The sequence below is a fragment of the Pogoniulus pusillus genome, chromosome 24 (assembly GCF_015220805.1).
Source record: "Pogoniulus pusillus isolate bPogPus1 chromosome 24, bPogPus1.pri, whole genome shotgun sequence".
Taxonomy (NCBI): domain Eukaryota; kingdom Metazoa; phylum Chordata; class Aves; order Piciformes; family Lybiidae; genus Pogoniulus; species Pogoniulus pusillus.
This window is the reverse complement of record NC_087287.1, coordinates 15,317,432-15,331,413: the sequence shown is the minus strand read 5'-3', so window position 1 is coordinate 15,331,413 and position 13,982 is coordinate 15,317,432. Positions and strand designations below refer to the sequence as shown.

The 13,982-nt window shown below is 39.6% G+C and overlaps 1 protein-coding gene across 3 annotated transcripts in view; it reads right to left on the bottom strand.

Annotated features, from left to right (window-relative positions):
* TEAD1 (TEA domain transcription factor 1) overlaps positions 1-13,597 on the bottom strand; it is a 157,189-nt gene extending 143,592 nt beyond the window's left edge. For all 3 annotated transcript variants that reach the window (XM_064163773.1, XM_064163775.1, XM_064163776.1), the window contains exon 1: positions 13,504-13,597. The gene's annotated coding sequence lies outside the window, so the exon portion shown is untranslated. The remainder of the gene's footprint in view (positions 1-13,503) is intronic.
* Between the last annotated feature and the right edge of the window lie 385 nt (positions 13,598-13,982).

Sequence of the window (13,982 nt, the reverse complement as noted above, 5' to 3'; positions counted from 1 at the left end):
AGAAGAAGTTACAGAATGAGTGCAAAGATGACAGGCAAGCCCCTCCTCTCCCAGCCAGGAAAGCTTTTATTGCCATCTCTTCAACACTTTCACTCCTGCCAGAAGTCCCTTCTGCCCACATGGCCCCTCCAGCTGTTCAAAGTGCCTCCCTCCAGACAGTACTGCTGAGCAGGCGGAGCATGGATTAAACAGCATTAAATGTTCTTTCTGTCATTATGTTTTCAGTAATTTAGAACATTATTTTTCTTGTTGGGAATATTATTAAATGGGGTGAAGGATATGTTACAGAAAAAAAAAAACCTAAGAACTGCCAAGATCAGAATCTATCAGAAGCTTGACCAAACTAAGTGCCCATGAATATGTACAGAAACACACACATGCATGGACACACACATGAAGATTACAGTCAAGTCTTCTGGATGATGCTCACCAATTTTTTTTTATAAAGCCATGTTCAAAATGGAGAGTCCATTTACTGTAGGACTAAAGCAAGGTGCTGTCATTTGCATAGATCACTTGCAGTGACAGCAATTTATCAATTTCCCCCATAAAAATCGTGCTAGATTTTGTCTAAAGCAACACATTCCTTGCAGATCACAGTGTCTTTCTCATGCTGGTAATAAGATAATCTGTTACATGAGGCTTACAAATCCATTTAAATTGATTTTAATTAATGAATCAATCACTAGCTACTGATGACTTGGTCCACAGACAGCAAGCAATTCAAAGCCCCAGGCCTCTAATCCCAAACCCAAATCTACATTAGAGCAACAGGACATGCCTCTGATCAATGGTAATACAAAGATGTTCGGTTCGTACACATTTAAAGTGCATGAACTTAATCAAAATGTATCTCCAGATCTTATGGTTTACAGTTCCCACATTCAGGACTGTTCAGCTAGGATAACAATACTAAATCATTTACATTTTTTTTGCAAGTGAAATAAATCAAACAGAACTATAACCTGCTTCTAAACTTTTAGATGCTTATACAACCTTAAGATTTGAGGTTTGTTCTTAGACAATCAGTTGCTTAACATTAATTAATACAAAATCACACTTCATGAGGTCACAAACATGAACAATGCCTTTTATGTATGCTTTGATCTTGTGAAAATTCACTGCTGTTCTCCACTGCTAAAGTGCTTAATTTTTTCTTTAAAGAGAAAGCAAGAAAGGAGAAAGATTTCTGTCCCAAAAGCAGGATGCAGAGGCAGCGTGAAGAACATACTTGTTTCAGTAAGTTAATTATTATAATTATTGTTATTATAAGAAGTTAATTATAATACAGTTAAGTTAAAGCCACGATAAGTGGTGTGATGCTGAATGCTGCAATCCCTAAAGCATCAGCATGTGGCTGCCCATAAGGAGAGGGGACACACCTGAGTGAGGCTTCTTTTAATACATACACAAACAGCTGGTACTCCAGCACAGCATCTGTGAATAAAGCACTACTTCAGAAAGGAGAAAGGAAGAAAGAATGGCCTCTAGCCCTCCTTTCAAAGGCTGCTCCTTTTACTTAAAACGTGACAGAGAAGGAAGGATGAGACAAGTCAGTTCGCTCCAAAACAGTCTTGCTGCTTCCACAGTTACACTGTGCTAAGCCCAAGCTCACATAGTGCTCTACACAAACTCAAAGGTACAGAACTCTGCTTGCATGGGACACCTACTGAGTCCCTTCTGAGCTCCTCCACCTGATACCAACTTGTCTTCAGAAGCAAACCAGCAGGTACTTGGAGAAATTTAACATGAAAAATATACTACAGGAAGTTTGTAGAGATAGAGGAGCTGGTGCTGTGAGACCTGCAGTCGTGGACCAAGTAACAAATTTTTGTTTTTTAAATGCTATCTGCATCTTCATAGTTCTGTAGCCTCCCATTAAATATTCTACAAGTCGTCCAAATTCCCCTCAATTCATGAAATAATTTGCTTGTGTGCTCACTACTGGGCTGAAAGTCCCAGCAACCCACCTCCGGCATAGCTGCATTATAACAACACATCCAGTGGCCTGTCCATGGATGGATACTATCAGCCCTGCTGTGGGGGAAAAGAGCAGTTGGCATGGGCCATTGGAAGAGTGTCCATGAAATCTGTACTGATGCAAGCCTGTCAACCAGAAGAGTCTGTTTCTTTCCCTCAAGGGCAGCCTCACTCATAACTCAGCAGTCCCTCAAAGGCTCCAGTGTAATTTTCTGGGCAAGGGATTGACCCTCTCTGGGTCTTTCCCAGGGGCATGGAATTGTACAGAATGAGAGATGAGGTAGGAAAAATCTCTATCATGGGTCTCCATATGAAAAGGACCTCAGCATTCAGCTGCCTTCAAGGCAGTCTGTGTTCCTTTCTTTTTGCCCAGCCCAATCTTCTCCCACGCTGCCTGACAAGCACAAGACGTATGGGATCACCCATGGCAGCTCGGCATTTATTTTATCAATACAGGATATGTAGTTTAACCAATGCCACCAAAAGCAGCTTTTTTAAAGCAGTCTCTCATTTAGTGCTGTATTAGTTTAAGCTGACCGGCCCCAGAAGGAGGAACAAGGTGCAACATGCAGATGGGCTCTAGATCAAGGGGTGGCCTTAACCATGGACATTATTGCACAGGTTATCCATGAATGTGAAATGTGTGCTGCAATCAAATAGGCCAAGTGGGTAAAGCCTCTGTGGTGTGGGGAAGAGTAGCTGAAATATAAACATGGGGAAGCCTGGCAGATTGATTGGAAGAGCTAAGAGAATGGTTGGACTCAACGATCTTAAAGATATCTTCCAACCAAAACAATGTTATGATTCTATGATTTTCCAGTTTCATCAGCCAGGTATGATGGTACCTTTTCTCCTGAGGTGTTTGGGCTTTTTTGGTGAGCATGTTTTGGGGATTTTTTGTTTATCTTTGCATAATCTGATATCCCTGCAACAGAGTAGTAAATTGTCCTTATCTCAACTGACATTTTGGCTTTCCTAGCTCCCTTCCCACCTAAAGGAGAGTGGGGTGGAGAGAGGAAAGAAGAAAACCCCCCTGTCATAATTGGACTGCCAGGACTCAGCTGCCAGCTGAGTTAAACCAGAACAATTGCTCTCAATGCTTGTGTTTTCCCACTTTGTTATAAACAAACCATGTTTTAGAGGGAAGAACAAAAAGAGTAATTAAATCAGGTAAGTTTGGCTTCTGTGTTGCTAATTAGAGGGATGAATTAACCAAATAATAAGTACAAGATATGAAACTACCTTTCAGTGTTTAAGAAAAACAAAGAGTTGAATACTTTCCAGGTGTAAACGTATTAAGGATCAATGTACCAAATCTGAATCTGGCCCAGTTAGCTCAAAGAAGCAAACAGTGCATCCTCTCATCACACAGACTGTTGCAGTGTAGAGGCACTCAACATTTAAAGAGACAGATTTTGCAGCAAACAACGCTCCACTGACATAGTGATAATCAATGTGTCCTTGATTATGAGGAGGCAAACAGTTTTCATTACCAAAAAAAAGGAGAGGCAGACTGAAAAACAAATCATGTGTTTTGATTTTACAAGCTCCAAGTTTGGGTTGGGTTTTTTTCAAGGCCTTTTTGGAGTACTGAAACAGAATAAAAATAGTTTGCTGCACAAGTATAAAACAAAGTAATGGCTAATAAGCATCTTAAATTTACCCCTATGCATTCAGCTCTTGGTCCCATTACTCCTCAGGAGTTGGATGACATCACTAAAATATCTTCCCATTTTCTGGTAAACTGATTAGATGGGTTTTGTCCAACAATTGTACCATAAATACGTTCTCCCTTTCATAGTCTGACTATCACTGCTGGAAAACATACTGCAGCACAGAATGTAGTATATGCCAATATATCCTGACATTCAAATCAAGACCACAAATTATAAACAGTTTCAGCAAATTGACTTGAGTGCCTTTGTTCCTCAGACATACATCTTCCTATTGCTTACAAAAGCAGCATATACTAACCACTAACGCTGCTATAGCCAGTACTGGGAAAGGAAGTTATTGAAGCCTGGATTTCCTGCTTTCAGTCCTAGCCAAGAACTGTGAGGCTTGTAGTGGTTTCAGGAACTGAGTCATCTAATGATTCATGGATAAGATACTGGTTTTAATATATTTCTGATCATAAGACTTAAACTTCAAAACCAGGGATGCTTAATTTCCATTTTAAAAGTTAAAAAAATGTAGCACATAAATCAAGTAAACAAGTATTGTCACGGGACACACAGGCTAATAATTATAACTGCATTTTACAGTGCTCTGTTTTTAAAGTAGTATCTTAAGCTTCCTGGAAATCCAAGAGAATGTCGACAATTAATTCAAAATCCACTGTCAAACCCCCAAGTACTTTTGTTGCTGTTCTGACACAGCTGAAATTCAAGTGGAGGTCAGGTGGGATATCAATTGCATTTTTAGACACATCCTTAGGTACTTGTATCTCTACTGCTGCACATTAATCAATGAATCCAAGAGCTACGATTGTTAATACATGTGGTACAGTCAAAAGATCAGCTGGTAGTGATGTATTTGAGTGATTGAAACAACAAGAAAGTTTTGTTTCTGGAATCACTGGGGCTGCAAAGGGCAGTTTTAAAGCTATGGCTACCAGTGGATGGTAGGCACTCACAAACAGATGCATTTTGTGATAATTCAGAATCCAAAACCAGTCATTCTCACATGTTTAGTCCTTCCAGAGGGAAGCATGCCCTTCAGTGCAGCAAAACGGGGTTTTTTGCCCACAACACATCTCATCAGTATGCTGTAACTTGAACTACCAGGCTCTTGCACCTAAAAAATAGCTTGTGATGGAAGCCTGATTCTGTTAGGCTCACGTATGGAAAAGTACTGGTTTACTTTTTAATTTTTCAACTGCAAGCTGCAGCTACTCACTTGCTATGCACAGTGCTGCAGGAAGGGAGGGGGGTGTTAGCATTTCTGTATTTCACCATGTGCAAAACTAGCGCGCACACACACAAAAATACAACAAAGTGCATGTTGCTTGGAGGAAAAAGAAAAAAGAAAAACCCAGCAGTTAAAACAGTTGACAAGAAAAGGCCAAAGTGCGCTCAGTGGCTGGCAGTCATTTTATGGCTATAGTCCTACAGCAGATTTACTTAGATGACGTCAGTGGCTCAAATCCAGCTTTTCTTTGGTAGCATTTACCATTTGCCTCTTGAAGCCTCCACTATGCTACAGAGCAGTAGACCATAATCAAAATTCCCTTTGTGAAATAGAGTTTACCTCAGGGCATAGAGGCATTGCTAGCTGAATTGCAGGCTCTTCACCCTGTACTACATGCCCAGAAATAAATAACCTACAATACTGTACTTCCCTTAATACAGAAGAACCATTAAAAGCAGTCTGCTACCTAAACAACAGTTCTTTAATTTGTTTCCAAAATCTCAGAGGCCAGAAGATTAGTTTTCCAAGCAACCAAGAACTATGATAATTCTACTACCCTTTTTTACAGATTTTGAAGGATAAAGTCATTTATGGGTCACTGTTCCACCACCAAAAAAAAATATAAATACTACTAATGCTAGAGGTTAAAGTGAATTGATGTATGGGAAGCTGCATATTTTAAAACTGTCCTTCAAATGTGCCCTTCAACTGCTCATCCACATCTGGTCACTAACCATACAGTAAATATGCCAACAAAACTGAACAAGAAATTACTATGCATAAATAACAGTCAATTTAAAGAGCAAAAGGCACACTCTTTGGAGCTATGGATTTCCTATCACAAAATGATAACTGGAACCAATGAAACACGAGGAAAGCCACATCAAGCAGATATCAAATCAACTGAAACTTCATAGGCTCTGAACTAAATAAACAAACAACAAAAAACCCAACCACCAAACAAAACAAAACCACCACCAAACCAAAACCAAACCCCACAGTCATATGAAAGATGCATCTTACTGTACTAAATAAACAAAGATTTGTTATGTTTTAATGGACCCATCAGGCCAAAGACAACCAGACTCATTATGGGTGATAACTAGACACATTAGTGGACTGAAAATTGCCAGTCAAGCACTTAAAAATTACTTATAGGGCAGATGTGCGCACGCCTCAGAACTGGAAGTCTCAATAACTCTCCGTTCCCCAGCCTCCTTGCTTACCTTCCCCCTAATCACACCAGAATGAGAGATCACAGGTCTAAACCCCTCAAAGAAAAAAAAAGCTATTAACATGCAACTGCATGAGCTACATCATGAATCTGAACTCTAAGCACTTAAAATTTTAAGTGACCATCAAACTATTCAATGCCTGCCAGGTTGGCCTCTGCCAGCTCCAGCTTCTTCCATGCAGTTGAACTGGATGGACTTCAGTGGATACTAAAGAATGGCCACTCTTTCACAACCATATTGCTGTGTTTCAAAGAAATAGGAGAAAAATGTTCTTCTCTTTGACTTCCTTTCATTACTAAAAAAGTAGTGACAGGAAACAAATTTAGAAGATGACTGTACATTTGAGAAAGAATCTGGTCCCTTCTATTGGTCAATAAGGATCCTGGACATGAAAGGCACTGTGCAAGCACAACCAATCCTTTCTTTTCAATAGCCAGGGCAAGGAAAGAGTGGAAGCAACAAGGTGGTGAGGACGGGCAAAGAGATCCAACCAAAAGGCCACATCTGAGTGCAGCAACAGAAGAGACAGGATAAGGAGTACCTGGCAAGATAGTTAGCAAATGGAGGGTAACAAAGACACCAAACAAAAGAGACTTTTATCAAGTGATGGCCAAGAAAAAGTTCATAGCCAAGGAAAAAGGTTCAGACAACCAGAAACACATGCAGTGCCCTATAAGGAACAGCAAGATACAGCCTGTAGGGCAGAAGACGCAGAGGAATGTGCTGCAAGGTCAGAGAGCAAGGCAGACAGATGCAACCCTAAGGACATCACTGCAGTATTGAATGGAGGACTGTATTTATGGTTTAAGACTCTGCGAGAAAATAATTACAGCCAAAGAAAAGAGGGGGTAAGGGGAATATGAAAGAACCTCCACTGAATCTTGAAGTCTTCTGGAAGGCTTTCAGTTGACCGTAGAAAAAGCAGGAATAAATAACTTTAAAGATCAGCTGACAGCAAATATAGGGAGATGATTGGTTTTAAAGGTTAATGTATTTTTAAAGTATAAAAGTAAAACCAGGGCTGTAGAATGACAGTTTTGCCTTTTATTTTAAACTACCAAACAGTTTTAGGACACAAGTGTGTACACATGGTATTGGTAGATTAAACACCAGTAGAATTTCCTTTCTCCCATTAATTGTCTCCAAACCGATATATTTTTAGCTTTGAGATGCATTTAACAGAGGCTTTAATCCACTGAACCTTTATGAATTTACCTTTTCCTTCCAAAGTCTGTTCTGACATTTTCTCCTCTCAAAACTGAAATGTCATTCCTGAATGATAATCTCCCAACAGAAACACAACCACGTAAAAAAACCATGCCAGCTAATTCCAAATTAAGCGCCATTGTCCACAGCACCATGAGGTGAATGAATGGCCAGAGATTCCACCAAGGGAATAACTTTGATGTCTATAATGTTAAGGGAAAATCTGGCACCAAAAATACCCAAGGCCATACCGGTTGGCGATTCAAACACAAAGCATATCAAAACGCTACTGATAAGCTAAATTAACAGATAGCTTATCTGAAGCATATACTAGCCATATGGTGCCACAACTTCTGTTGCCTGTTGCTGGCATAACAATAGGCCAGTGCAGTCTTAGACTGGAAGCACTATTTGACAAACTGTCAACAGCATTTTTATTTTTCTGCAGGGCTCTAGGGCAATGGCACACTCGCCTATTTGCATTCTTTTTTAAACAGGTGAACAAAGAGTAAACCAGATGTCAACTTTAGAAATCGAGCTGTCTGGATCAGGAGATTTAACAGAGGCAGGCATACTGCTACAGCTCAAATCTAGACAATGAGCTTTTCTAAAAACACTCTGGCCTAGGGGAGTGGCTATTTAAAACACTTGGCTTCTTTTATTTCAGCACTATGGAAGTGAATTCTGCTCTTAAGTGCCAGCTCAAATGAAGTCATTTTGTTTCACTGAGGCTTTCTTTGCATTTTAGAAATGTAGCATGTACTGTAGCAAAGGGAAAGGCAAGTATGAAAAAAAAAATCATCTGATTCTTTTGCAGATAGAAGCTGAATAAAATGGGGGAGGTTGAAAGTAGCAATCTGATCACACAAAATAAAATCACTTTTAAAAAAAAAAATCAGTGAAAGGATAATTCGAGTGCAAGTTAAATGAAACGTAACTCTCATTGAAGGGGGAAAAAAAAAAAGGACCAAACAAAAAGCAGTCAAAGCCCACAAGACTTTTGAAAGCTTTAGTAAGAGCTGGTATATATGTTCCCAAGCTCTGCAAAGACAAGGTGTGGATACCCACCAACAAGGAAGATTCATAACGGGGCTTTAGTATGTTACAGAAACACATTTGTTTAATATATATTTAAGGGAAAAAGAAAAATCATAGAAGCTGTCTTGCTGCTTTCTTTCAGAAAATGCAATCACATCTTTGTTACTTTCATGCTGTTTGAGGGGGGGAGATCTTTTAACAGCAACATGGTAATCCACTCGATTTTCAAAATTGAAAAAATAAACCCTACTGCCAATCAACATACAGTAGATAAGTCTATGGTATTCAAGTATGGAAATGTGCTTTTAGTTCTGTTCTGTAGCAGTGTGAAAGACATAATGAGAGCAAAAGATAACTTTCTGTTCTAATAATCTATGCTGCTTTGATATGCAGTCATGGGGAACTTATTTATTCTCTGACTTATACCCAGCTAAGTATGTAGCATTTTTAGATTATCTTTTCAAATTGTTCTTGAACATTCTCGGTTTAAAAAAAAACCCAACACCAAAAAAACCCAAAACAACAACAAAAAAATACCCTCCTTTCATGTTAAGTTGAGATTGCACTTGAACTCTTTCCAAAAGCCAGAGCTGTACTGAATTATGATAATTAGAAAGCTGTGTGCATAAAAGGCAGCACAGTTGATGCATTTAAAAAAGTTCATGCCAGAGAATATAAGTTCAATATGTTCTCACATAATTAACATTTCCCATCATTAGCAGCAGTTTTCAGTTCATGTATCTGTAAAAACAGCACTCGTCATTGTTTTAGATTCCCAGTCAATAGCATTTTAATAGTTTTACACATAATCCTAAACTTTCCTTCCCTTCCCCCAATCCGGCGCAGAGGTTTCACATTTTACCTTCTGACCTGCTAGCAAATAAACTTGTATTTTCCCTCCTATGCTTCTGCTGCCACACAGGCAGTCTCCAATTCAAAAGTTTAGTGAAGAGTTAATAAGAGCTAGAAATCTAAGAAGGCCATTTGGAAAGGTACAACAGGATGCAACGGGAATAATCACGTAGTTCCAGTAAACAATGACAAGGAGACAAAGAACAAAAAGTTGTAGGTGATACCTTCGACTGGACAGGAGCCAAACTAAGAAGGGCTGCCTCTGATGAACCCAGACACAAGCTGAAAAGAGTAGGAAATGGGCTTGCAGCCCCAGAGCAGCCAGGCAAGCAGCTATAAAGCCCTTATACACAACACGTATTTCCACTGTGTTCCTAACATATGTACAGAAATTCAGCTAACAAACAGGGACATGTAGCACATGACGGGTTACTCCGAGACATTCGTGGGCTTCCTGTGTGGAGTAAACTCAAATTAGTTCTTAGGAACCAGATTTTGACACAGACTCATTGTCTTTTTTTCTCTTCACTCCATTCTTCAGCCCTTGTATTTTAACATTTATACAGTTCTGGTGGAACTTTTAATAACCTGATGTTTTTGCTTTACCAGCAACAAGATAAAACTCACAACTGCAGTAGGATCACGATTTTGTGCAAAACCAAGAGAGGTTCAGGGCATTAAATTAGAAAACTAGCTGAATGTTATGCAACAAATCTGAAGAGCAGATTTGAAGTTGGTGCCTCAGAAGACTGAGGTCTGCAACTTTTCACTGTCTTATACTCTGGAAATGAGCAATCATTACAACCAAACACAAAATTATTCCAGGAAATATTATTCCATCCTTGTTCCACTTGCAAAAGTCAAAGGGAGTTTTGTGCAAGAACAGAGACCAAGATATAGTCATAAAGTGGGAATTTATCACAGAGATCTTTCTTCTGAAAATGTGTCTTCAATGTGGCTTGGAGTCAGTTGGCTTTACAATAAATAATGCCATTTATCCATTCATATATCACAGGATACAACTTAAATTATACAGTACTTGCATAAACTGCCACAAAACCTCTAACAGCTGCTTCTTCCAGGGAGATGATTTACCTCTTACATGTTCTGGGGCTCTATTTATTTTTGGGTTTTTTTTTTAATAGTAAATGACTGTAGTTTAGGAATACAAAGCATTCATACTTGAGGCAAGCACTAGTGCTGAAGTGCAGCATGGTGGCAAACAGTAATTACATCTGGAGTCCCAGAAATAAGTAATGACTATTTCTCTCATGCAAAAGTAGGTCCCTCTGACAAATTGGGGATTTGAAAATATTTTTAAGTGGCCAATTTGCACCCTTATTACAGCCACTATAATACAGCAACAGGCCATATGAAGTTGATGAATTTAATCTGAGTTTAGAGCAGATTTTAAGCCACCCCTCACCTCCTATTTTCACATAAGAGCAATAATTGAACATCTGACAAACTTTTAATGAAAAAATTGCTTGCAAGTTTTAGACAAACAAGCAAAGCAGAACAACCCCATAGTAAAACTTGAAAAAGCCTATGAGTCAAATGTTGTATTTTTCTAATCAAAGACACAGAATAGTAGCCATGTCCTTCTTTAGACATCAGATATCATACTACCCATGTACATACTAGCCATGTATTTGATCCAGCAAATGTTTATTTCTATGAGTCATCCCAGTCACTTTACTCTGAGCAAGGACTCAGCAAACCTTTTCTTCTTTAATAAATGGGATCACTTTAGAAAGAGTTTTAAAAACTGTCTCTAGAAGACACAGAATTAATATTAACATCACAGCAAAACACTAGATAAAGAATGATGTATGCGTGTGTGTATATGCAGACAGGCACCATGTGCTCAAAACAGTGTTTGAAGGTAACCTTCTCCCAGGCAGACACATTCAGAACTGTACACAAAATCTTCGTGTTTTGGAAACAGTCTTAAGCACCTTTCAGTAAAACCAGATTACTTCTAGAGCAACAGTGTAACCATCCTACTTTATAGATTAAAAACTGACAGCCATGACATAATACAAAATCACATCTTTTTACCTTCCACCTTTTTTAAGGCACTCAAATTTATCTGTAGCTCCAGTATTACACTTTTACCTATAACCCATCTTAAAAGTTTTGCTTGCATATGATCTACAAAGGCAGCTCAAAAAGAAAGGAAGAAATATTTTTTGCTCTCTGCATGTGACTTTACCAAGGCACTTTTTCAGGCATGGACAAACAAAGCCTAAAAACCACTTTAACGATATCCAAAACCACTACATCGTCCAACAACAGCAACAGCAAAAAAACACTAGTTGCAAATTATACCAACCATGTTACACACATGCTTACACATCTCCACACAGCACAACACACTATCATTCCTCAGCTGGGAACTCATGGCGGGTCTGGTTGATAATTAAGTTTCTGTTCTTTTTTAGCTGTTTTAATTAAACTCCTTTAAGTAGAGGCTGTCTTTACCAAGACTCCTGTCAAATCAAAAATTTTCCTCTGCTTCATTACTCACAGACATCCCACTCAGCACTAAGAAATTGTGCAGAATACAAAGCCTGAATTTGAATCTCCAGAGCTGTTGTTACATACTCGTGGGTATAAAGGCTAAATAATATTTACTGCATCAAAGCAGCCATGTAAAACTGATGCTCAAAATACACCCAACATGTTTTGCAATAAAGTACTTTCCAAAGGTCTTTCTACATCACAGGCAAGAAAAATTGAAATAGTGCCTTCAAATTCAAAATTTCTGCTTGGTCAGCTGATAGAAATGCAGAATTATTCCTACTGGTATTGAAAATACCTTATGCCCTAATTAAAAAAACAGTGCAGTGTGAGAAGACACGTTTTACCATAATGGTGAAAAATAAATTCACCTTGAAAAAGTTTACCCTTGCTGGAACCCATTTCAAATAACTGGGTTTTAAAACTTGCAAGTTCAAAACATGAGCCAGAGACAAAATCTTCCACTCTGTGTTTTGAGAGCATTCATGGTATAAATTCCTGTATTTTTATTCCTAAACAAAGTGTGCTTATGTGCGTGTGCATACAAATATACACACACACACACACTCACACAACCTTTGCTCCCATGCCCAGAAGTAATTTAATATAAATGTCTGTGTCATTTTTGATAGCACCATTTTACCATCAGTACAATCTAATATTCATGTAATGGTATTCCCCAACTATTTATAGAGACAGAATACATCATACATTACAGGCACACATTTCCAATCTAGGGTTGTAAGAATAATCCTACATCACTTTAAATGAAGTCCTAATGCAATTATAATTATTTCTGTTTTCATATTCAATTGCAGGTAGCACTGATTTACATGAATTTTCCTGTAAAAGGCATTCCCACAGAGATTTCCATATTAGATGTACCACATAACTGAACCTTCAGCTGGAGAAAGCAGGGTTTTATCCACAGAGCTCTAAACTTTGCCATTATCCAGGTTAGGCATCTCTGTAAAACCGCTAACTGACAAGATAGTGCTTCTAAACTTTATCAGCACTCGGGGAAAGCAAATATGCTTCTGTTAGGACTACAGCTGGATAGATTTTTTTTTTTTTTCTGTTTCCCCCTAAGGATCTACCATTTCAGCTTACATGTCTTATATATACTATTTTACATCAGAAAATGCCACTGCAGTCTGATGTTTCCTGGCCTTTCTTTCCCAGGCGGTGTTCCAACAACGAACAGTTAAAAAACACCGGGAGCCATTTACATTCAGACAGCACAAGAGAGAACTGCTCCCTAACTTTCCAGCACTTCTGGAGGTCACTTTTCATTTCTTCCTATCAAAGGCAGGCACTTGTTTCTAATAAGTTAACTACTCTCCCGAGAAACGTGGGTGGCTGGCATTTCATTGTTTCATAAATAGTTTTATACTACAACACCATTCAACTTAAAACAGATTTCAAAAGGAGAAAAATCATGACTAGGATTACGTTCGGCTGAGGTGGGAGCACAAACTTCTTTTACATGGAAAAAAAACCTCGTATTTTTTGCCCCCTCTCGCATGATTTCTCTTCCTTGTTTTCGCCTAGCCGCTTGGAGGGGGCCGCTTTGTTGTAATTTGGTTACAAAAGCCGTACTGTAGAACTTTTCCCTCCCCCTCAGAAGTGTACTTCCTTTGAAAACACTCCTTCTGCGAACAAAGGCTGCCACCGGCCTCGCATCAGCGCCGAGGACATCTGCAGAAAAAACCTCTTCAAAACGGTACGGATAAAGAAAAAAAAACCCTACGGGTCCTACCGAAAGAAGTTTTCCAGGGACAATCTCCTCGGTGCTGTAGTAACTGCGACTTTGTCTTTTTTGGATACAATGTTTCTGCTGACTCCCGAAAATTTTCCACTTCAATGTGCAATTAACCAGCAGCAGCGGCAGCAGGGGCAGCTCTGGAGAAGGAGAAGCAGCGAAAAAGGACATTCCTTCTTTCATCTTTTAGAGAAAAATACAAGGGAGAGGGGAGAGGAAGGCAGAACCCGGGGCAGCGCACCGAGCAGAGCTCCGAGCCGGGCCGGGCCGGGCCGCTCGGCAGCCCGCACCGCCGGGGACTGCTCCTGAGGGCTGCGAGCCTCTGCGGCCAGCCTGGGGCCGCGCCGAAACTCCGTGCTGCTCGTGGAAAAAATGTGAAAAACGCCGAGGATGGGTGCGCGCTCGCGCGTGTGTGCGGTGCGTGTGGGGTGTGTGTGGTGTGTGTGTGTGTGGTGTGTGTGTGCGCGCCCCTGTGT